The 23,742-nt window shown below is 47.6% G+C and overlaps 1 protein-coding gene across 4 annotated transcripts in view; it reads left to right on the top strand.

Moving 5' to 3' along the window:
- VSNL1 (visinin like 1) overlaps window positions 1-23,742 on the top strand; it is a 71,840-nt gene that overhangs the window by 44,478 nt on the left and 3,620 nt on the right. The gene's annotated exons all lie outside the window — the stretch shown is intronic.

Here is a 23,742-nt window from a genome sequence, read left to right as displayed (position 1 = left end):
TGAAGGCTGAAGATTGTTTTTGTATCACGTACAGCATGTAGACATTTTAAAACAGATCTTCGCTGGCAGGCTGTCCCCAGACCTGAACAGGAAGCCCGGCCTCCTGCCTGGTGTCCAGCCCTGCCAGGGTCTTTGAGGAGCCAGGGCTCAGGAGTCGACTCTCTCCACCGGCGGCTTTCAGCCCTTTTCTGGCACCCTCATTCTATCCCCTGCCCCACCTGCTTTCACTCCTGTCTCTCCCGTGGTCACAGAGCCTCCGCTCTTTTCTTGTCTGTATTTTAAAACTCCTGGTTCCCACTAGACAAAAATAATGCCTGCCTTCAACATGGGGATCAGAGCCAGGCAAAGCTTTCTCGTCCCCACCTGTCTCCCATCTCTATATTTCCTTTGGGTCTCCGCCCCACCTGGCCCCTTTTCTGGGCCAGCCTGCCTCCCTCCTCTGAGTCTTTACCCACCCCCCAGGCTGGGTTTTCAGGCTGTTATTAGGTTCTTTCATGCTCAGGGTGGCTTAGTGAAAGGCTCGGAGAAGGACAGATCCAGGACCCAATCCCAGAGCATTAGCTACTGAGCCTTGGGCAGGTGAGCAAACCCTCAGCTCCTTCCATGACCAGGAACACCACCCACTCCCAGAGTCGGCCAGAAGATGCAGTGAGATGCTTACATAAAGCGTCTACCCCAGGACATGCACGCGAATTGGCACCTTTTCACTTCACTCAGGAAAGGTCTTTTGGGCCACCGCTACCAACACCTAGGCTGGGGCAGTTTCTCCAGAGGAAGATCTATTTGTTCAGAGCTTCAGGGCTCACAGCTCTGCGAGAAAGGGAGATGGCTGTTCACACTCCAGAAGCCTGATCAGTTGGGCAGACATAAATAAGCAAATGGACGCTCCAAGTTCTTGGATAGGAAGACTTAGAATTGCAGAGACGCCAGCTCTCCCTAAATAATGCAGCAGCTCCAAGCAATCGTGATCAAAACCTCACTGGGTTTTGCTTTGTCTGGTTGTTTTGCAACTTGACCTAATTATTTGGAAGTTCCTCTGGGAGAATATATGTTCACCAATAATGAAAAAAAAAGAGGGAAGGGGGTGCTTGGCACCTATGAAAGTGTATTGTACGCTTGCGATAATGAAGGCACTGTGCTGTTGATGAAGAATGGGCTGACTGACAGCCACAGAAAGAGAATTACTGGCCCACACGCCAGATCCAGCGTTCAGCCTGAGCTCAGCATCTCACACCAGCAAGGAGAAAGGGACTCTTCGTGAAATCCTGTGTAGCCGCTAGAGTCACAGAATAAATGTGACCATTCCAAGAGAAATGAGAGAGCTAGAGAGAGATCGAATCCGAAGAAAACAGAGAGAATATCCTGAATCTCAGGGTGGGGAAGGCCTTTCGGTGACACCAAAACCAGAAGCCAGTTAGGAGAATACCGACAGACTTTACCTGAAAACGTAAACCTCTGTAGCAGAGGAAAGAAACAAACAAAACAAAACTATTATAATCAAGCTTGCTTATGATTTTCCCGAAGGGATTACAAAAGATATATACAAAAGATATATACATCCTCACTAGAAATCAGGGAAATGCCAAAACACTTTTTCTTCTATCAGAGTTCTGAGAAACTAGGGAAAGTGCTAACGCCCAGCACAGTCTGAGATGTGGGACAGATCAGCACTCTGACGACCAGGTATTAGAATGTCACTGGGCGCGATGCATCAAAATTAAAATTTGTGTACTCTTTTACCAACAATCCATTTGGGGAGATGACAGAACAATTTGACGAATAAAAAAAAAGTTCACTGAAGTATGGATAATAATGAAATTTTTAACAGTTCCCTAAGAGTTAAGAGCTGGCTAAACAAATTATGAAACATATCAACCATAAAAAAGAGGGTCATACATGAAAAGTCAGTGGCATAAAAAGAGTTTCAGGAAATAGCACTAAATGAATACTAGTTAAAACAACAAGCTTGTGTGTGTGTGTGTGTGTGTGTGTGCGCGCGTGCATGTGCACAGAACTGTACATAGGCACTTATGTAAACAATGACCAGAGGGAAGGAAAGGCTTTTTGTGGTTATGATTCACTGCTGTATCCTGAATGCATGAAGCATAGTCATTGTTCAGTGAATCAGTGAATGATCGTCTAGAACAATGTTCACTGTTAATAGTGGCTCTCTCTGAGTGGTAGGTGTTTGGATAATAACTCCTTATCATTATCTCTTAATTTTGTTACAAATGTGTTTTATCTTTAGAGTCAGAAAAAAAAATGCTGTTTTCATTAAATGAAAATAAAATACTTTAAAAAATATCAACAATGAATTCCCAGTACATTGGACAGATCACTCTTTGGAGAAGAATTATGAGAGAAATGTAGAAATCAGCATGTAAATGATATCTCTTGGTTAATTTAATATAACAGTAAGAAAAGAGCTGCATACGAAAGACATGGTGGGGGGCTACCTTCACCCATTGTCCGCCAAGAGAGATTTATTGAGTATTGTGTTCCACGCATGGCCATTCGCTCAAGGACCTCATAGCAGAGTTGGTGGCAGGGGTACAAACAGATGGTTACAATGATGAGTAGCAAGTGTCCTGAACACATGGACACAGGCAGGGCTTAGGTATGGGAGAGAGTGGGGTTCAAAGGAACGACTAGTCTGGGAGGACATCTCAGAGGAGGTGACCTGTGAACTGAGTGACAAAGACCTAATGGGAGGTAACAAGGAGTGAGAGAGAAAAATCATATTCCTGGCAGAGAGAAAAGTGTGGGCAAAGCATGAAAGAGCACTTTGGAAGGATTGCCAAGGAATCTGTACAGGCCCAGAGTGCCCAAGGTGTGGGTTGGGAAATGAAGCTGGAGCGATTTGCAGGCCCCAAGAGGTCCAGAATGGCCTCCAGTGACTGGCTAGGAGGGTGGCTTTAATCATGGGTTGTGGGAGCCTGTGGTGGGGAGGGCGTCAAAGAACTTTCAGCAGGTAGGGGTGTCTGGGTGGCTCAGTCAGTTAAGTGTTCGACTCTTGATCTCAGCTCAGGTCATGGTCTCACGGTTGTCGGATTGAGCCCCGAGTCGGGCTCTGTGCTGGGTGTAGAGCCTGCTTGGGATTCTCTCTCTCGCCCTCTGCCCCTCTCCCACTCTCAAAGAAAGAAAGAAAGAAAGAAAGAAAGAAAGAAAGAAAGGGTTAGATCTGCATATGTACTGGCTCATGCTAATGCAATGTGGAGACAACACTCGGCCAGCTTCACTCCGGGCAGCTTCGTGGCTGTGACCGTGTTGCTGCTCAGGGCCCCAGGCGAGAAGGGCCCTGTTCTTGGTTCAATGCTCTGCTGTTGCATCCTGAAATTCGTAATTTTTAAACAAGGGGCCCACTTTTTCATTTTGCACCCGTAAAGTGTGTAAGGAGTCATGGCAAGACCAGAGGCTGGCTTTGTACTGCACTTGACCAGGAGAGAGAACAGTTTTCCTTCTCTCCCTCTTGTCCAGGGAAGAAGCAACAAGTAAAACGGGGATGTGTGGCATTGCCCAGGCCAGGGAAGATGCCCTGCAACATATGGGTGGGAAAAATGAGTCGCAGGCAGACTTCCCACGGCCCCTTTACCTTCCCCCACACCCTCATTTTGCTTCTGCTTGGACACCGGGATTAGCCGAGCAAGAACAAGGTTGTCAGGTAGGTGCTGGGAGAGGAGCAAGACAGATGTTTTGTGTATTTGGTTTCATCTTGCTGGGAGCACAACTGCCACAGAGAAGATGGGGACCTCCCTGCTAGAGATCATTGAGTTCCATCCCCTCACTAGTCTGCTCCCACATCATCCTGGGCTCCTGCTGCAGGAAGGTGCTTTGGCTTGGCTCTGCCCCAAACACACACACACACACACACACACACACACACACGTGTGCATGCAGCTCTGGGCACATGAGGGTTTGTTTTTGTCCCATGAGGGTTTCCTTCCACACATCTCAACATGCACCAGCTGCTTAGCAACACGCCCTTGGGCAGAGCCAGGAATCACATGCCTCTCTGGCTGCTGCAACCACACGTGTCCCTCGGGAGGGGAAGGGTCTCCAGGAGGGGCTCCAGGACACTCCAGAGATAGCACAGTCGGGGCTCCGCTACAGTGCCAGGAACCTCAGAGGTCTGCTGGGAACAATGCTCTAGAAAACAGAATCACAACAGAAAGTGCAGAGAAGCTTCAGGCATGGCTGATAACAGGTGGCAGGCAAAATGTAAAAATCCAGAAGTACCTGCTGATGGGATTTGCCTTGGTAGGATCTGGGTTCAGGTCATCATTTTGGCTGCCCTAAAAGCTTCTGCACTGGTTTGCAGTCCTTGCCTTTGGAGCTGAAGGTCAAAATCCCCTCCGCAAGGAGTCCTGCCTCTGGTATAGCCACAAGAAAAAAGAGGTCAGCAATGGGGCTCAGCAGGTGGGTTTCCTAGGTTCACATCGCAGCTCTGCCATTTACTGTGTGACCTTCAGAAAATTACTTAACCTCTCTGTGCCTTGGTTTCCTCATCTATGAGCCTTAGCTCAGGACTATCTTGAGAATTAAGTTAAAACAGGTAAAAGGACTTAAAACAATGTCTAGCATATGGGTATGAGCCACCACATGGTAAATCACACTTCTCCAGGATAAAAGTACTTTGTTGTTGGCGATGGCACAAACAGTACACTCCAAAACATAGAAATACATAATCCTGGGGCGCCAGGGTGGCTCAGTCGGTTAAGCATCCTACTCTTGATTTCAGCTCAGGTCATGGTCTCACAGTTTTTGAGTTTGAGTCCCTCATCGGGCTCTGCACTGACAGCACAGGGCCTCCTTGGGATTTTGTCTCCCTCTCTTTCTGCCCCCCCTCGCTTTCTATCTCTCTCAAAATAAATAAAAGTAAACTTAAAAAAAAATATTTTAAAAAAGGAACCCATGATCCGAGGGCAGGAAGAGATCGAAGCTGCCATTTTTAAGTGTCTTCTACGTATCTGGCATTGTACAAAGTGCTATATGTCAGCAATTGCATCCATCATACATGGGCTTGGTCTTTTCATACTGGTGAAAACTGAGGCTCAGAAACAAAGTGCCCAGCTCAAGGCCACGCGGCCACTTTGGAAGTGCAGCTAGGGTTTAATGGCGGTCATTAGAGCTCCAAGAACCCTCACTCATTCCTCTAGGCCAAGCCGCCTCTCCTATTGCTTCTCAGAGAAGAAAAAAAAATACTGATTTCTCTTGCGGGGGGGGGGGTCAGGACTTGCTAGAGAGAGCTCCTCCTCAGAATAACATTCCAGAAATAGTGTACAAAATCCGTGTGATGACTGGCACTTCCTGGTACATGGTACCCAGGAAGGGGAAATACCAGCCAAGATTCCAGAGGCATGGAAGATGTTACCAAGGTATGGAGGCATTAGACACCTGGATTTGCAGTGGAAACATGGATTTGTGCAACCGTTCCAAGCTCCACGTGTAAGCAGGAGGCCCAGAGGGGCCCCTCACTGGCCTACAAGCCTGGTGTGTCCAAGAACAGGAAGAGAAACTAGTGTCTAGGCCTGAGAGGTTACAACGTGTTCTCAGAGACAGCTTTCCTAGTGAACGCATAACCTTCTGCTTCCCTGACCAAGTGGACGCTTGCTCAGTGACGTATACATCTTCCTGAAGTTCATTTATAGCCGGAGCCTCAGCACCCATTTGCATCGTCCATGCTGTCCCGGGTTGCAGGGTTCCATAGAGCAGCCTACATGGGAATTGAGATGTGCCATAAGTAGGACACACACACACACCAAAGTCAAAGACTTGGTCCAAAAAAATGTAGACTACTTCATTAATCACGTCAATATTGATTACATGTTTAAATGTTATAATTTGATGTGTTTGAATACAGTGGTATAAATAAAATATGTTAGAATTAATTTTACTTGTCTTTCTTTCTTAACTTTTTTAGTAGTTATTAGAAAATTTTGGATAATGGATGTGGCTCACAGTATCTCTCTATTGGACAAGGCTCCTCTCCAAGGGATTCGTAACAGGCCGTGCGCTCGGAGAGTCCTTGGGCTGTCATAAAGCATCAGCCTTTCTTTATGATAGAATCACAGAAAGTCAGACCTGGAATGAGGAGCCTTAAGCCATTTTGTTCAATCTCTTGATTTACAGGCACAGAAACTGAGGCACTGAGAGGAAACACATTTCTGGTGTTCCAGGTACCATCTGTAGACCCCTACCCTGATCCAAGCCTCCTTCCCATTCCCTCAGCTAGGGCTGGCTGACCCATCCTTTTTCAGCATCTCCTGCCCTGCCTTGCCCTCTGCTCCCCTGCGCTCCCCCCCCCCCCCCCTCTCTAGGGAAGGCCAGGAGGACTCTCCCAGGAGAGTCTCAGCATCTTTATTCATGAGCCTGGCGGAGGGCAGCCCTGGGAGCCTGTGAGAAGGCTGCTCTCTGCTTTCCCTGCAGAGATAAATATGGAAATGTGGGAGGAGAGCTTCCCTGTCAGGAGCCAGGACTGCTGCCTCATCTGATGCAGACATCTAGGGCTGGAGGAGGAGGCTCCTTGGGGCTGAAATCAGCTGAGTCTCTTCAGCCCGGCTCAGTGCCCCCTCCAGCCTGCTGTCTGTCACTCGGCAGAATCACCCTAGGCAGGCTCAGCAGACCCACTGGGCGTCTCCCCATGCTGGCTCTTGGTTTCTGTTCCCCACGCCACCCCCTCATAGGCTGCCCCCTGACTCCCCACAAACGCACTGGTGCCTATGTACCCTCCTGCCACCCTCAGAACCCTGCTTCCTCCAGCATACCTCCCCTCCCCTCCCCAGGGCTGCCCGGGCTTCCTTACTCAAATCCCACATGCCTGGTATCTCCATTCTTGCTTCGTGTGGTCTGTGGACCACCAGCTCCTGCATCACGTGTTAGATATGCAGACACCATGGGCTCCATCCCAATCCTGCTGAATCAGAATCTGCATTTTATCAAGACCACCAGGAGACCCACTAGCATGGAAGCTGAGCCCTGGCTCACATCACTGAGAGCAGGACACTGTCCGGTTAGCTCTGTACCCACTGCAGTGCCCAGCACAGTGCGGAGCTTACCAGAGATACTCTGAGCACAGAAAGGAGGCCCTTGGTTGGGGCCTCACAGTCGATGTGGCAGTTTTTCACCCTGGATGGTGCTGCGCAGTTAAGTCAAGAATGCTTGGCTCGGGTCAAAGCCTGCAATCCCTAAGCAATCTCTGAGCCACTTGGCCCATCGGGAGCTTCAGAAGAAATGCAGACCTCACCTGCCCAGTTTCTTTGCTGCATCTAACTTCATGGATGCAGATGGTCTACAGCTGGTATGAGGGGAGGCAGACTGAGATTTGGTGTCTGTGCTCCTGTGTTAGATCAGAGATGTGTAGCTCAGTGGCTATAGAAACTCTAGAGCCAAACGAATTCAAATTCTGCCACTAACTATGTATGTGATCTTGGACAAATTAACATAATATCCCTGTGCTACTGTTTACCCATCTATGTAATGGGGCCAGCAATAGTACCTACGCAGAGGGTTATTAGAGGATTACATTGTTAAATACTGACAGTGTGCTTAAACCATGCCTGGCACTTAGTAACTGCTATACAATTTTAATTAAATCAGCATATTTTGTCAAGTATAATGCTGACAGTGGGCAGATTTAGAATCATAGGAGTTGATAGAAGGCTCAGGGCTCACAGACAGCCAACTCCCTCATTCTACACAGGAGGATACAGGCCCAGATGGCCACATCCCTCTCCTAAAGTCAGACAGCCAATAAGAGGCACAGTGGGAACTTGGACTCTGTTGTCTGCACCAGGCTCATGCCCTGGAGGACATGAGCAGAAAGAAGAGTAGCTCCAGGTCTGGCACGGGAGCCCAGGTTGCCCACTGCTGTGGTTCCTGTCCTTTGTCCTTATTAGGGTGGGAGGATTCTAGTGGCGGCTTCTACTGGCAAGCCCTCCAGAGACTTCCCCTGCGCCCGAAAATCTAATCTCTAAAGCAGTCCTTCTAGACCACGGAACCCAGAATCAGATCACATTTGCCGGGGGGGACGCCCCTGGGAGAGGAAAATCAGGAGCAGGAGTTTGGGCGGAGAGACAGCAGAGGAGGGATCCTCCCAGGAAACTGAGTCAAAGGCTGGCTCACCCCTTGTTCTGAGGCTCTGTAGGGATGATAAGAAATGGTGGGGTCAGGTGCCTGGGCTTGGCCATCCCTTTGTGGGTTTTATGTTCCTGCTGTGTGTGCCCATGAGTTCTGGCTCTTGGCGCATCTCTTAGTCTTTCTAAATGAAGCTTCACGTGTGCCTCAGCCAGGTTGCAGCCTTTAGGAGGTTGAGGTACACAGGACTCCCTCCTGGAGTCAGGCCTCTAGGGCTTAGCAAAGTTGGACCTTAGAGAGCTGGCAGTGTTCGGCAAGGATCTGCTGAAAAGTCTGGGCTTTTCATTCTGCCAAGGGGCTCGGGGGGGATTCTGGGGTGCCCTGCCCTGCTGCCCTGGAAGGGAGCAGTAGTTCTCATGTTACAAAATTCTTTGCCTCAGCTGGATTACTGGTTTTGAGCAAATTTAGACTCTGGTTGATGCTGGTTTTGTATGGGCTTGAGGTAATAAAAGGACGACCTAGAGACCGCAGGATGCATCTTGCACCTTCTGCAAGGCAGGGCCAACAACCCCACCCCCTCACTGGCTGTGTGCTTCCTTGGATGCCGGGCACTGCTGATGAACTCTGGGTGTGCTTCCATGTCTGCTGCCCTAACCAGGCTGAGCTCCCGAGGTACAGTTTCCACTTTTTTGCATCCTTTCAACACCAAACCCAGCGCCTGGCACACGGTGGGTGCACACACTAGGTGATTATTGACTAATTGATCAATATATTTTTTCCATAAAAAAATAAAAGGAAATCATTTCCTTTGTATGTATGTTTATAGTGTTCCTCAGTCTTCATACTCTCGGTGCATATAGGGCACAGCCTTGGCAAAACCCAAAATAATACTATCACAGCATCTTTCATTTGCTGAGTGCCTACGGTGGGCCAAGTACTATGTGCGGGAGTTATTACACACATCATCTTAATCCGAGACCATCGTAACTGGGCCCATCCAGAGAAAGAGAGCCCAGGTTCACGGCACCTCTTTAATAGAACTGCCCAGTCCTAGGCATCCTGACTCATTTCCAGTGTCCTTCCTGTTAGATTCCAGCCCAGCAGCCAATACTCCCCCACCTCCAGCTCATTTTTCATATGAATAAACTAAGGCTTTGAAAAAGATTTAAAACCATTTGCCCAAGTTCCCACATGTAGTAAACTGCAGAACTGGTATTCAATTCCAGACCCCTCTGAGCACAAAGCTCACACCCCCACATGGCACCTTCCCTTCTCTGCAGGATGTATCTCCTTTGTGTGTCTTTTTGCAGCCAGACCTTTTCCTATCCCTCAGGTGGCAGTGACGGGAGTACATGGGACTGAAATGATGGGGTAGCAGCTATAGATATGTCAGTAATGGGGGACAGTAATAAATTTGGGGGACCATCTTAGAGTAGGTGGGAAGATTCCTCCTTTCCAGGAAATGAAGGGTACATCCTCTGAGGCAGTGGCCCTGTATATATTCATTTCTTACAAACTTCAGCTTCTGAAGACAGAGCTCCCCTTGCTCGGGCTACTGTTGCTGTCACCCACTGTATTGTAGACAGCTCTCTCTCCAGGGCTGCAGACTGGTGGCCTATGGCATGCCAGTAGGGTTCTAATTGGGATGCAGTCAGGCTGAACATTCTTGTCACTGTCACTATGACCTTGTGAAGTGAGTTGAATGTAGGGTAAAATGGGAATCGATCTTGAGCAGATCACTTTATTCTAGGAGTAGGGGAGACGAAACAAATAACCAGTTTCAGAACCAGTTGGAAACTCTGCTGTACCCACTTCAGTCGGAGTAATCGAAGAGAATACCGAGTGAGGTGTCCCTTTCAGTTTTCCCCATGGCAACCAGCCTTCTCTCAAACACCTTCAAAGATCCTCACCCCTTCTCTAGTTTCAAAGATGAGCTCCTTTTTAAATTGATAAAACAATCTTCTCTCTAATCTGACAGATTGCCTTTAGATGGAAATCCATGGCAGTTTCCAGAGTGTAATTTACTATTGGTGATCTCCTATTTTGTAATAAATGCTAACAGTGGACTGATTTATGTTGGTGGCTCAAGATTAATCAGCAAGAGAAGTACTAGAGGAACCCCCTTGCCCCAAATCAAGATGTCATTGATCCAATTTGTAATGTGAATGGGATATTAGACTGAAGTAGAGAGAGTTCATTTGATTTTTTAAAGTCTGAGTAACCAGTGAGTATCCATCAGGCTCTGTGAAACTTTCGACAGAAATAGAGGTGGAGATATGACAAAGGGGTAGAAATAGAAATAAATATATAGAGAAGGAGATAGAGATAGATAGAGATAAGGAGAGATGTTATACAGATAGAGGTATGATCTAGATATGGAGATATAGATATCTATAGATACAGGAGCAGAGTTATTGAGGTAGAGATACAAATACATAGATATTGCTACCAATGCAGGTATAGATGTGGATATATTCACCCTTCAAAGTTTGATCCTGTAATTAAGACATACAAACACAAGGGAATGATAGGACAGGTGCTTTGGTTAACAACAAGTGAAAAATCATGGAAGTACCATTTGTTTGCCAAATTCATTATTTTCTTTTTTTTTTTTTTTGAGATTTTACTTCCAGAATCAGAAAAATAAATAGTATAGCTAAAAGGAATTTTGAGGCTTATCTGATTTATTGCCTCATTTTATATTATTTAAAGGAAAATGGAAGTCTTAAGAGACAGAATGGCTTAGCTTTAGTCACACCCAGACACCTTGTCACTCAACCCAGCATCCTTTCCTCTGCAACAGGTTGCTTCCTTTATCCATCTTAAGCATTTATAAAGCACCTACAGTATACCAGATCGTAATTTGATATAAGAAAGGGCAAAGCATAACATTTCTCTTATTTTTTTTTAATTTTTTTTTAATGTTTATTTATTTTTGAGACAGAGAGACAGAGCATGAACGGGGGAGGGTCAGAGAGAGAGGGAGACACAGAATCGGAAGCAGGCTTCAGGCTCCGAGCTGTCAGCACAGAGCCCGACGCGGGGCTCGAACTCACGGACCGTGAGATCATGACCTGAGCCGAAGTCGGACTCTTAACCGACTGAGCCACCCAGGCGTCCCATAACATTTCTCTTAAAGTAGAAGTTATTTGGGCTTTTCTCTTAGCGATAATTCTAAAACAAAGGAGATCTGAAGATTAGTGAGGAATCTGGATTTCTGCTGCCTGAGTGTTTTTCTCTATAAAAAAGTAACAGAACTTCTCTGGGAGTTCTTGACCTTCTTGGGACAGTGTAACAGGGTCAAAATGCAAACAGAAGAACCTGGTCTAGGACATAGGTAAAAATTGCTTCCGCTGACCCAAGAGGCAAAGCCCCCTTCTCTAGAAATTTAGCTCAGGACTAATTTTCTTCTCAAATAGATGGAGTTATACAGGAACCAGGAGTTATTAGTGGTTGCCTTGTAATAAAGCCTGGAGCCCTGAAGGAGCCATGACTGCAGAAAATGGATTTTGTCACCCGGAGGACAAGTGAAGAGGCAGCTTTCAGAAGTGACCTCAGGATCTGGGGGTGGCGTGGGGTGAGTGTGTTTTAACCTCCTCCCAGAGAGCCTATGTGTGGAAGGCAGCTCACTCTCTGGGCTGCATCTACCTTTCATTTTCTGCTCTGGGGCAGAGACCGGTTCTTCTATTTTACTCTGATTCTTTGTTGCCTCTCCTCAGCCTCCCTCCTGCCCACACAGAGCTCAGCATAGAGCCTGGCACCAATTAGGCTTTTGTGAGTATCTGTTGAATGAACACGTTGGCAGAAAACAGCTTTTGGACTCCCCATTTCTAATTAAGGGGAAGTGTCTCTCTCCTCTTCCCATCCACGTGACCAGGTACGTGAACTTCTCTGGGGATGATTCATACTGTCATGAATCATCAGCTAAAGTAGTAATGGCAGTGACATGTTTTAAGGCCAAATGGTGAGCCTTCTTTAGCATAGCTGCCTTAAAACAATCTTCAGAACATATTTCAGCTCTTTTACTGGTCATTGTATGCATTTACCGCCGTCTCTGGAGGCTCGAAAAAGACCCCGCTGTGCTGAGTCTCTAGGTCATTCAACAGATACTTACTGAACACCTTCTGTGCGCCTGGCCCCGTACTAGGCACCAGGGATTATAGCTGTTGGGAAAAGCCAGGCCATTCCCTGCCCCATTTAGCTTACAGTCCACTAGGGGAGAAAGTTATTAATCAAACAATCCCATGAACACGGGATGATGGTTACCACGGATCTCAGCGATGTGCATGTACCTAATGGAGAATTCTGACCTAGGTTCAGAGAAGTCTTTCCTGAGAAAATGAAGACTGAATCCAGGTCTGAGGACAAACAGGTGTTGACTGGGCCAGGGCAAAAAAGGAGCATTTCAGATGACAGAAACAATAGGATGGCAGCTGGAGAACCCAGCAAGGCCCCAGTGGAGCAGACATTGGACAGGCAGCAAGGACCAGACCTGGAAAGGCCCAGAGGCCTGGGGATAATCCCGCTGCTTCTTGTGGGAACAATTAGATGCAACTGGTGTGTACAGGAAGTGGACATGACTAAGTGGGTGTAAGAGGTTCTCTCCAGAACTGTGGGCAGGAGGGACTACAGAGCCCTGGGAGTGGGTGGGAGGGAGCAGTTGAACCGGAGGCAGAGAATGTGGGCTGGTGAGGCAGCCCAGGAGGCAAGGATCCTAGTCCTGGGTGAGGCTACATGAATGTGAGGAGCCTAAACACCAAACACCAAGTTGACCCTAAGGGCACCAGTTGGGCCAGCAGTCTGGGGGGTGTGCACTGAGACCCCACTATGAACCACCTGCTCACCTGGGTGCATCAGGGTATGGGATATATCACAGCAGCCTTGAGGGGAAAAGGGAGGAGGGACCCTCCAATACCCAGGGTCCCAGCTCCTTGTGACCTCAGGCACCTTCCACATCTGTCATCTCCAGTAAATCTTACAACAATCCTGCACAATAGGAATTGATCACTGTTGCCCCATTTGGTGGATGAGGAGACTGAGTCTCAGATGGGTTAACAGGTGTCCAACATCACACAGTCAGACAGAACTGGGTTTGCATCCCACCTCTGCCTCTCATTAGCTGTGGTGGGTCCTGCTTTCCTAGAGGAGCCCACACCTGCAGCCCTGGGGGGAAAGGATGGTGCTGGGCCTCAGCCAGGGTCCAGGAAATCCTTGGGCTTGGTTGGCACATCTCCTTCTTTCCACAGCAGCACCCACCCCAGGGTCAGGGGCCATAGCCCCCATCTGCCTGCCCTGAGAGTGAGTAGCTCTGCGTGGGCCTCAGAAATCCCACCAGGTCCCTTCTGCTGCCTGGGGAGGCAAGGGTAAGTGCGGAACCTATGCGAGGGGTAGCATGTTTACCGCTTTTGTCCCTTGTGGGTGCCCTCCTTCCCACAGGCCTGCTGTGGCCTGGCCCAGTCCTGCTGAGGACCGCAACAGGAAGGCAGGGCTCCTGTGAGCACAGCACAAGGCAGGGGGAACACTGTGTGGGGACTAAGAAGCGGAGGGCTGGGAAGAGAGAGGCAGAACCTTTCTGGATCCTGGTGAGGAGGTGGATCGTAGCTCGGAGTTGAAGGCTGGGCAGATTCGGCAGCTAGGCAGACAGGCGGCATTCCTCAGACAGAGCCCGTGTGCCTAGACCAGCCCACCTCCCCTTAGTGGTATGACCTAACCCACAATAATGCCCCTCAAGTCCTAAACTTGGTGAAGAACCAGCTGAGGTAGCATATGAAAAAGGCCTTAGGGCCTTGATCCCTGGTAGACCCTCATGAAAAGGTAGCCGCTTGGCAGGGCCTGGAGAGGTGGGCACTGAGCCAGGGATCCACAGGAGGCTAGAAGCCTCTGGCTCATTCCAGCAGAGGTGAGGGCAAATGACCTGAGGTAGAGTAGCCCTATTTCGGGGGTGGGGGAAGTGAAGAAGACTCCACCCTTGGGGAGGGGATTGTGTTTGTGGGTACATTAGCCAGAGAACATAGGCTTCTGACAGCTGCGAACAAAGGAAAACAGAATTGACCTGAGTGAGGACATTTTTAAAGGGATGGTGTCCTAGGAGAGATTGAATGGCCGACCTCTCCAAGACCGTGGGCGGTGGAGCGTCCAAGAATATTCTTGTGCTCTTTGATCCCATCGTGAGCTCTATTTCAGGCAGACTAATGGGAAGAAATCTGTTCTGAGGCCTGAGAACTGATCAGCATCAGCCGGGAGCTGAGCAGAGCCCTGGAGAGTCTGTCCTCCCAGCGGCTCTGCCGCCAACCCCTCTTGACACAGCATATCAGCTGTCACAGTGGGCCACGGCTGTGCTGTAAAACCTCCCTCAACCTGAACGTCGGGCAGGGGAGCCTCTAGGAGACCTGCATCCTCCGTTACATTGAGGCAGGCACCAGTGTCCACTGGGAGAGGGCGAGGTTCTCATGGGAAACGTTGTGGTGCTTTCTCTGCACTCAGCACAGCTTCTGGAAGGATGAGACGTGCAGGCAGCAAAAGAGTGCAAAGGACTGGAGTGGAGGGTTCAGAGGAAAGACTACCCAAGGGACTGGGAGCACAGTGTTCTGAGGCTATTTCTTAATACAGCCACCAAAGAGCCTTCTGTGTCATACTCGGAGGGGCCCTGGGGTTGCAGAGGCAAATGACACCATGCATATTCAGCACGAAGTGTCTGGGGCTCATTCACCACTTATTAAAAGAAACAAACCTTTTAATATTCACAACTGAATATTGAAAAGAAATGCAGGGCTTTGGCCCTCTATCTGCAGGGAAAAGCCTCTGGTGGCTTTGGAGCAAGCTGATTAACGGATGGAGAGTTTCTTACTGTCTCTCTGAGGAAAGACAGTCCTCAAGGATTTCCTGGGATTTTCTTTTGCACGTTGGTTGGTTCAGAAGAAGGGTGTGTAGTACAGTTGGGTATAATCCAGGTTTGTGAAATCCCGGAAAGTTTCAGACTCTGAGACTATTCCTAAACTATGAATAAGAAACAATGAACTGGCAGAAGCCTGCATATTAGGGTGCAGGGAGAGGACCATGCAGTAAGTTTTTGGTTAAGTTTCAAACTCATAAGACCATCCCCATTAGTGGCTGTGGCTCTATACATTTGCGATGGATCAGAGTGTAATTTTACACTTATTTATGTAGTTGTTTGCTTCGTATCTATTTCCTCTATTATCCTTAATGCTCTAGGTCTTTTTTAATATTTTATTCAGTATCTAACACAATACTTGACACACAGTAACTGCTCAGTAAATGCTGAGTTAAAGAATGAGTCCTAAAAATATCCCTCAGCATCCTTTTAGTAATTTCCATGCAGTACACACATGCTGTCAGAAGGTGGCGACAAATACCCACTGCCAGGGATTGAAGCCCATACATGGAAGGTAGCAAAGAATTACATAATGCAACAAATACGGTTGCTTCATAAATGTGGATTTAGGTTTATTTCCTCAGCTTGACAAAGAGAAACAGCAAGATGTAGCAGAAATGACCAGATCCACCTGTCACATTCTGCTAGGAACCTGGGACAAATGCCTGCAACTTTCAAGCTTGTCTCCTGGTCCACACAGAGTTTATGATGGCAGGTTTTGCTATAAGAACCGAATGAAGTAACACGCATGAGAAGTATTAGAACTGAGCTCATTCCAGTGCTGTACGATAATCATGAAAGCGTTCCAACAAATGTTGACATAGATGACAATCTGTCCCTGACCTTTCTACCTTCTGTTTTGGATGTTCTTATTCTGGGAAGATGTGTACATTTCTTACTGCTCCTTTGCATAAACTTGCAGTAGGCTGACACAGTGGAAAGAGAATTAACTTAGGGGTTTGCTGGACCTTTCTGAGCCCATGTTTCCTTGTCCATGAAGTGGAGCTGAGGATTACTGCTTGACAAGGGTATTGTGAGAGCTTATGACAGAGCATAGATCATGCTACTCAATACAGAAGCCAGTTGCCACACATTGCTACCTAAATTGATACGTATGTTAAATAATATTAAAACATGCAGTTTGTTGGTTACACTAGTAACATTTCAAAGGTTTCTTCCCCCAATGCCCTCAATGCTCTGTCTTTTTACATTTAAAAAAAAATTTGTTTTAATATTTATTTTTGAAAAAGAGAGAGAGAGAGCATGAACATGGGAGGCACAGAGAAGGAGACACAGAACCTGAAGCAGGCTCCAGGCTCTGAACTGTCAGCACAGAGCCCGATGCAGGGCTCAAACCCACGAGCTGTGAGAGAGCTGTGAGATCATGAGCTGAGCCGAAGTCAGATGCTCAACTGACTGAGCCACCCAGGTGCCCCAGTGTCTTTTTAAAATTTTATTCCCAGCACCTCACGGTGGTTGACCCATATGGCTAGTCGTTATCATTTTGGGCAGTGCAGTTGTTGAATATTGTTATCCTCACAAGAAGTTCTAGAGGACAGAGCTGGCTAGATTTTAATAAATGTCCAATGAGTGGTGGCTGTTTTCAGCAGCAGTGCTTGAACACCTCTAGTTGGCACTACAAGTGTTTCTTTCACTTGGTCATTCAACGAGATTGTATTTTGCACCTGTCATCTGCAGACCCATGGTATGTGCTATGGATACAACAAACAGGCTTTGCACTCTGGGGATTTACAGTTTAGTAACTGATATCAAATAAATAATCCCCTAATAAATAGGAATGACAGTGCTGAACCTCTGCCTAAAAACCCACTTCTCTGTTACCGAGGAAAAGTGAAAAAGAACCAAATCATCCCTTTGGGTTGTCTTGAGGATCCCAGGAGACAGTGAACGTGTCACCAGTTGCAACCCTGCAGTGCAGTTATTAGGCAGGGCAGCATCAGTTCTGGCACCTTGATTTTGGCTCAGATAAGATGTCAGTTTGTGAGTTGGAGCCCCGCTCCAGTGCAGAGTCTGCTTGGGATACTCTCTCTCCCTCTCTCTCTGCCCCTCCCCCTATCTCACTTTCTCTGTCTCTCAAAATAAATCAATTTTTAAAAAGAAATTGGTTCACTCTTTCATTCACTAAGTCATTGAGCACTGCTAGGCAGAGATTAGGCAAGGAACAAAACAGCAAAGCAGCCAAAGCTCTCTGCCCTCACGGAGTTCACATTTCTCACGGAGAAAGAAAGACATCAAATAATTAATTGAAATATGTTGTATGGTGGTCAGCTTTTTGGAGAAAAAATTGAGCAGCAAAGGGAGATAGGGAATTCTAGGAACAGAGCACTGACATTTGACTAGTGATGTCATGGTTTTCACTACTGTTCAGTTGTGGCAGGAAACTCTGCCTGCCCTCACAGGAGCGTGAAAGCATTTAGTTAACTCAGCACACCCATTTCACAGATGCAAGAGTGACATAAATGCAGGTACAAAGATGTGTGAGACCGCAGTGCCTGTGCTCGCTGGAATGGGCCCTTCTCAGGAGGCACTAAGCACCGCTACAGGCCCACAATACACATGTGGTGGCTGCCCTTCCGGGACTCCCACGCCAGGAGGGACACAGCAGGTGCAGACCAGGGTCTAAGACAGAGGGTTTGGGAAAACTCATCTAGAAATCAGTGAAGCACAAGCAGAGGGAGAGATTCAGTCCAGTCATGAAGTTTCCACAGAGGCAGGGCATTTGAGCAGGACATAAAGAAAAGGTGGGATTTCTCCATTTGGCCAGGATGAGATGGGATGCAGAGGAAGGCATATAAAATACGGAAGCAGGGGGCATGTGTGGTGGCACCTGGGAACACAGCCGGGGTGCAGAGGCAGAAAACAGAGGAATGAGAGAGACGTGCTTGCAGGTTGGGGCAATCATGAAGCGCACCAACAGCAAGGTTCCAAGTTCAGAATTCAACTCTGCAAATGCGAGCCTCTGGAGAGCAGAGCCCAAAGCAGGACACGCAGGATCGAAGGCACCTATTGGGTCAGATATGGAAGCCCTAGGTGTTTCTGTGAAGAGAAATGACACAATCAGAGCCACACTGTAGGAAGATCAGTGCTGCTCGGGTGTTCGACCTTGAGGAGACCAGCGGCAATTAGGGGACTATGGCCAGAATCTGATGGGAGGTGACAGGTCTCTGGTGGAGGTAGAAGGGAGAGAAGGGGATAAGCTATATTCAATCCTCCAAATGGAATGTCCACCAGAGAGGTGGCACGAGAAGACAAGCAGAGGAAGTCTTAACCCATCAGGACCTCCCTGAAGAGGAATCACTGAATGAGGAGAAGGTGTTCTCTGGGCCTGCTCTCCTCTGCAGTGGAAGAGTGGGCCCTGTGAGCTTCCCTGTGACCCAGCCCTGAAGACAGACAGCCCCTGCTATCAGACAGTGCCCACCTGTCTGGGCTCTGCTGGGTGTCCAAGTGGAGGGGTCCTGGTCTTTCTGCTCCCCCCCCCCACCAAGAAAGAAGACACAGTGGGTGCAGCTCTCCTTTGCAGCAGCTCCCCACAATCTGGTGGCCAGTACAATGGCAGCCCTCATTTCCAGGCATCCTGGGAGGGGAAGTCAACAGGAAAGGAGGATGTGTGGCCCAGAAGACTTATCTCAGGAACTTCCAGAAATCAGTCCAGGGGAATACGAATGCCATAGGACACAAACATGCTCCTCCTCCTTGTCATTCAGCAGGAAGAGAGCAGAAATGGTGACATTTTCCTGTGGGTATCATGCTACACGTGGTAGCTGGGTCCTGGTCCCACCATAGGCCGGCAACTTCTAGAGCTTTCTCAGAGCGCAACTGGGGCAAAGGACTGCCCCTGTGGTATGACAGGGACAGCTTAGTGTACAGACTGATCTTGAGGTCAGAGTCTCACCAGCAGGGCCGGAAGTAGTCAGGGACAGAGGGCCCTTTCTGCCCCCCACCTTCTACCAGTCTCCCACTAGTAAGCTTGGAGCCCCAAGTGTCAGAGCAAAAGGGCTGTGGGCTGGCAAGGGGAAGCACTGGACCCGGGGAAGAGAGCTCCAGCGTCCCTGAAGAAATTGCCGCTGTCCGGTGAACCATTCTGGCCAGCCATCATCTTCCACCTGCCTGGGGGACTGGCCTGATCACCTCCACCCCCAAAGACGCCTTGTCCAAACTGGAGCTGACAGTGCAATTCCCACCCTCAGGATGGAGTCTAGGGCTCTGCGGCCAGCAGCTGAAGCAGGCCCTGCTCCACCCCCAAACCCTGCTCTCCAAAGACAAACCTTCTCTCAGGCACCCTCAGGAGGGCAGGCTGACCTGAGGTGCCAAGCCTCACCAGTTTGGCTTCCAAGAGCCATACCACACAATTCCCAAAGTCACCGGAAGGACTCCGGTATCTGATTCAGTCAGCGGGGATCAACTGACCATCTGCAGCTGCTTCCCAGATGGTTTTCTTCTTTTAATGGAAATGCAAGATATACTCGATACAAAATTTGTGATCAAAAGTAGAAAAACTAAGCGTGTATGTATATAGACATAAAACAGACACTAGAAATTCATCAAAGACTGGCTATATTCAATCATCTAATACAGTTTGTGAAATTTCTCACAGCTAGAGTCATCTTCTTGCTAACAAATTGCTATGGACTAAATATTTGTGTCCCTGCACAAATTCATGTGTTGAAACCTAATGCCCAAGGTGATGCTATAAGGAGGTGGGCCTTTGCAAGGAGCTTAGGTCATGAGGGTGGAGCCCTCATGAATGGGATTAGTGCCCTTATAAAAAAGACCCCACACAGTTCCCTTGTCTTTCCTCCCATGAGGACAAAGCAAGAAGTTGGCAGTGTGCAGCCAGAAGAGGGCCTTCACCAGAGACTGACCCTGATATTGGACTTTGTCTTCCAGAACTGTGGAAATAAATTTCTGTTTATAAGCCATCTAGTCTGTGACATTTTATTATAGCCGCCTGAATGGACTAAGATACAAGTGAAATATATTTATTTAGTACATTTTATATATTTAGATACATAAAATATATGTCTATGTCATATAAATATTATTATATTCATACATTATATATAATTTTTAACCTCAAAGTTTTTTTATCTATTATATAAAGAGACTTGTAGATTATTCATGCCACTGAAAATTATTTCCACATCACCATATAATACAGTTGGTCAAGCAAAACACATTAACTTTAAAAAATAAAACACATTGCAAGCAACAATATGCAAAAAATACTTACATTTCTCAGGTACTATCGTAGTCCAGAAGTGAATATGAGTTCAAGACCCTGATCTCTTCCCAAAGAGATTGAAGAGTATGGCTTTGCTTTTCCTGTGATGATACATCCAGAGTTGAATCATTTCATCAAAAGAAAGAGCATTCCCCTGATTAGAAAAACTCAAAGAGCTCAGAACACGATAGGATGAATTTTCCAAAGAGAACAAACCGTCCAGATACGTGAGGGGTCCTGGGCACACGCTCAGTTCTTCTGAAATGAACACATTGGCTCTAAAAGTCAGTAAATAGGCCTTCTGCAAGGCGCATGTAACTTTTATAGCCCAATCGATTTTTTCCTCAAGAATTTTCAGATCTAAATTAATTTTTAATATACTGACCTCAAGTTCTCAGCTATTTTTAGACAAAACTCTCAGATACCCCTTCACTTTAAAGTATGCTATAAGAAATGATAGTTAAAGCCTTTCACTCCCAGAAACCCACACAGATGTTGAAAAATACGCAGTGGTCTCAAGTCACTGCATATAGAAAGCCTGGTGGATGCACAGCACTAAGGAGAGTGGGAATCTGCTCACTCCGCTCTGCTCTTAGGCCATTTCACAGGTACCAGCTCTGCCCAAGACTCCTGACCACAAGGCAAACACATCAGCAAAGAGCAGAAAGGGGTGAAGAACACTCACGCACACGGCACATGTGATGTAATAAGAAATACAGAATTGGTCTTCGTTCCCAGTTCCTGACACAAGAGCTTCTTCTAAGACCCTTGGAATCTCTGGAGTGAAAACAGTGCCTTTGTATGCTAATAACATGACTGCTGTCTGGGGCCCCTAGACAGCTTCAGGATGGGAGCTGGTCACCAGAAAGACCCAGGCATAATTAGAAGGTTGAAACTTGTAGTCCAGCCCTCACCCTACCTCTGGGGAAAGGAGAGGGGCTGGAGATGGAACTGAATCTTCATTGACCTGTGATTGAATGAACTGCGCCTATGTAATGAGGCTTCCATGAAAACCCTTAAACTACAGGTCTGAGAAGTTGGTGAACACGCTGAGGTGCTGGACAGGTGGCATGCCCGGAGAGGGTTCTGCACTCCCTCCTCGTGCCTTCGCCCCTTGCCCTATACATCTCTTCCCCCAGGGTGTTCCTGACTTGTGGCCTTTAAAATAAACTGGTAATAGTAAATAAAGTGCCTTCCTTAAGTCTGTGAGTTGTTCTAGCAAATTATTGAAGGAGGGCATTGTGGGATCCCCCTGAGTTTACATCAGGTCTATCAGAACTACAGGTGGCAGCAGGGGACATGCCACTGGCATCTGAAGTGGGCGCAGTCTTGTGGGACTGAACCCTGACTCACCTGTGGGGTCTGCACTGACTCCCCAGGGGTTAGTGTCAGAATTGAACTGAATTCAACTGGACCAGGTTAATGTCCAGAAAATTGGAGAATTGGCTGCTGGTAGGGAAAAACCAAAAACCAAACTAAACCAAAACAAAGCCCACACATTTGGTGTCAGAAGCATCATTAAGTCAACAAACAGTTCAGAGCACATGTGACTCAAACTTACCTATTTAGAAATTGTCAAGGTCAAGTTCAAAAGTCAGCACCTGGCAGCCCATCCTCAGGTATCTACGATGCCTCTGATGGCATTGGGGGGTGGAGAGAAAACAGGCTGAGCGCGCGACAGAGGACAGGAGCCTTTCTGTCTTAACTCTCCGTCTTGAAACCAACCACACAGTCTTTTTTTATATATATGTAACATTTTATTTATTTTTGAGAGACAGAGAAAGACAGAGTGTGAGCAGGGGAGGGGCAGAGAGAGAGAGAGAGACACAGAATCCGAAGCAGGCTCCAGGAGGCTCTGAGCTGTCAGTCGAGAGCCCAATGCGGGGGCTTGAACCCACGAACTGCGAGATCATGATCTAAGCCAAAGTTGGATGCTCAACTGAGCCACCCAGGCGCCCCTCTTGAAAGTAACCATGCGCTCGTTAGCATTAGGAATGTCTTGTTCCTTCTTCCGTTGTAGTCCTTTTCTGATAACATGACCTTCATTTTCAGTTCCCCCCTTAACTGCAAAATACCAGAGCCTGGGGGCAGTGAGGTGCTGATCTCTGCTTTCCCAGTACCAAAGACAGGGCTGGGCCAGAAAAAGGCCTCAGTGGATTTTGATGGATCATGAAAAACGAAGGATAGGAGACATAATGTGTGTAGGGAATGAGGGAGCAAAGGATAAAGTTGTCCTCCATAGCCTCAGAAAGATAAGTTGGTTGCTTAAAAAAGAAGTGGTTGGGGCGCCTGGGTGGCTCAGTCGGTTGAGTGTCCGACTTCGGCTCAGGTCATGATCTCGCGGTCCGTGATTTCGAGCCCCGCATCAGGCTCTGTGCTGACAGCGCGGAGCCTGGAGCCTGCTTCGGATTCTGTGTCTCCCTCTCTCTCTGACCCTCCCCCGTTCATGCTCTGTCTCTCTGTCTCAAAAAATAAATAAACATTAAAAAAAATAAAAAATAAAGAAGAAGTGGTTGTCAAATCTTTATTTTCTGAGATTAATGAAAGAATTGTTGTTTTAAGTCACTCTGATTTGGGGTGATTTAAAAAAAATTTTTAATGTTTATTTATTTTGAGAGAGAGAGAGCAAGTGGGGTTGGAGCAGACAGCAAAGGAGAGAGAGAATTCCAAGCAGGCTCCACACTGTCAGCGCAGAGCCTGATGCAGGGCTCGATCTCACACACTATGAGATCATGACCTGAACTGATATTGAGAGTTAGGTGCTTAACCGACTGAGCCACACAGGTGCCCCTTGGGTGATTTTTTGCACACAATAGTAAGCAGAACAGATCTCAGTGTCGGGAAGTGAGTGCTATTGAAATACAAGCCCCAGTCAGCTCTGCATCTTATATGGAAAGACCTATTTTACTTCTGGAGGGAAATGTTCCACCTTTGGGATTTGCAGGCAGCAGGCCCAAGGGCAGGGTGCATAGTGAGAAACTCCCAAAGGGAGACAGCCCCGGGTGGGCACGAAGCAGGCCATCTGCATGGAGGCTGGCCAGACTGTTCCAGTCACAAGTGGCAAAACGTAGGAACGAGCAGGGAGACCAGTGACATCCTCAGAAATCTGCTTTCATGTTTGTATTTGCTGGATTTGCTCACCCAGAAACATGTATATACCCTTTCTGCCTTAAAACAGCACATGGTTTGTTTTTGCATTTGATTTGGGGTTGGTTTGTTTTCCACCCTCCACCTAGAGAATGTCCTTCAGCTTTGCTGGGACAGAGGGTCAAGCGACAGAACTGCCTGCTGTTTGTGACTGGCCTAGACTCGTATCAGTGGCGCCGACACCCCTGCCTCACTGCCCATGGTCTTACCTCCTCTGGGGTCTGCCCTTCCTTTCCTTCCTGGGTCCATTCTTTGTCTCCCTACGGCACTCTTGCCAACTGTTGGCTCTGAAAAGAAACCTCTTTATATCTTGCAAAAATAAACCCAGTCATGTTCTATTTTTAATGGGTTTTAAATGTCTGTTCTACAAAAGAAAAGTCCCTGTAAA

This window comes from Panthera leo, chromosome A3, assembly GCF_018350215.1.
Source record: "Panthera leo isolate Ple1 chromosome A3, P.leo_Ple1_pat1.1, whole genome shotgun sequence".
Classification (NCBI taxonomy): Eukaryota; Metazoa; Chordata; class Mammalia; order Carnivora; family Felidae; genus Panthera; species Panthera leo.
Note: the sequence above shows the minus strand (reverse complement) of the source record. Positions and strands in the feature narration are given on the sequence as shown.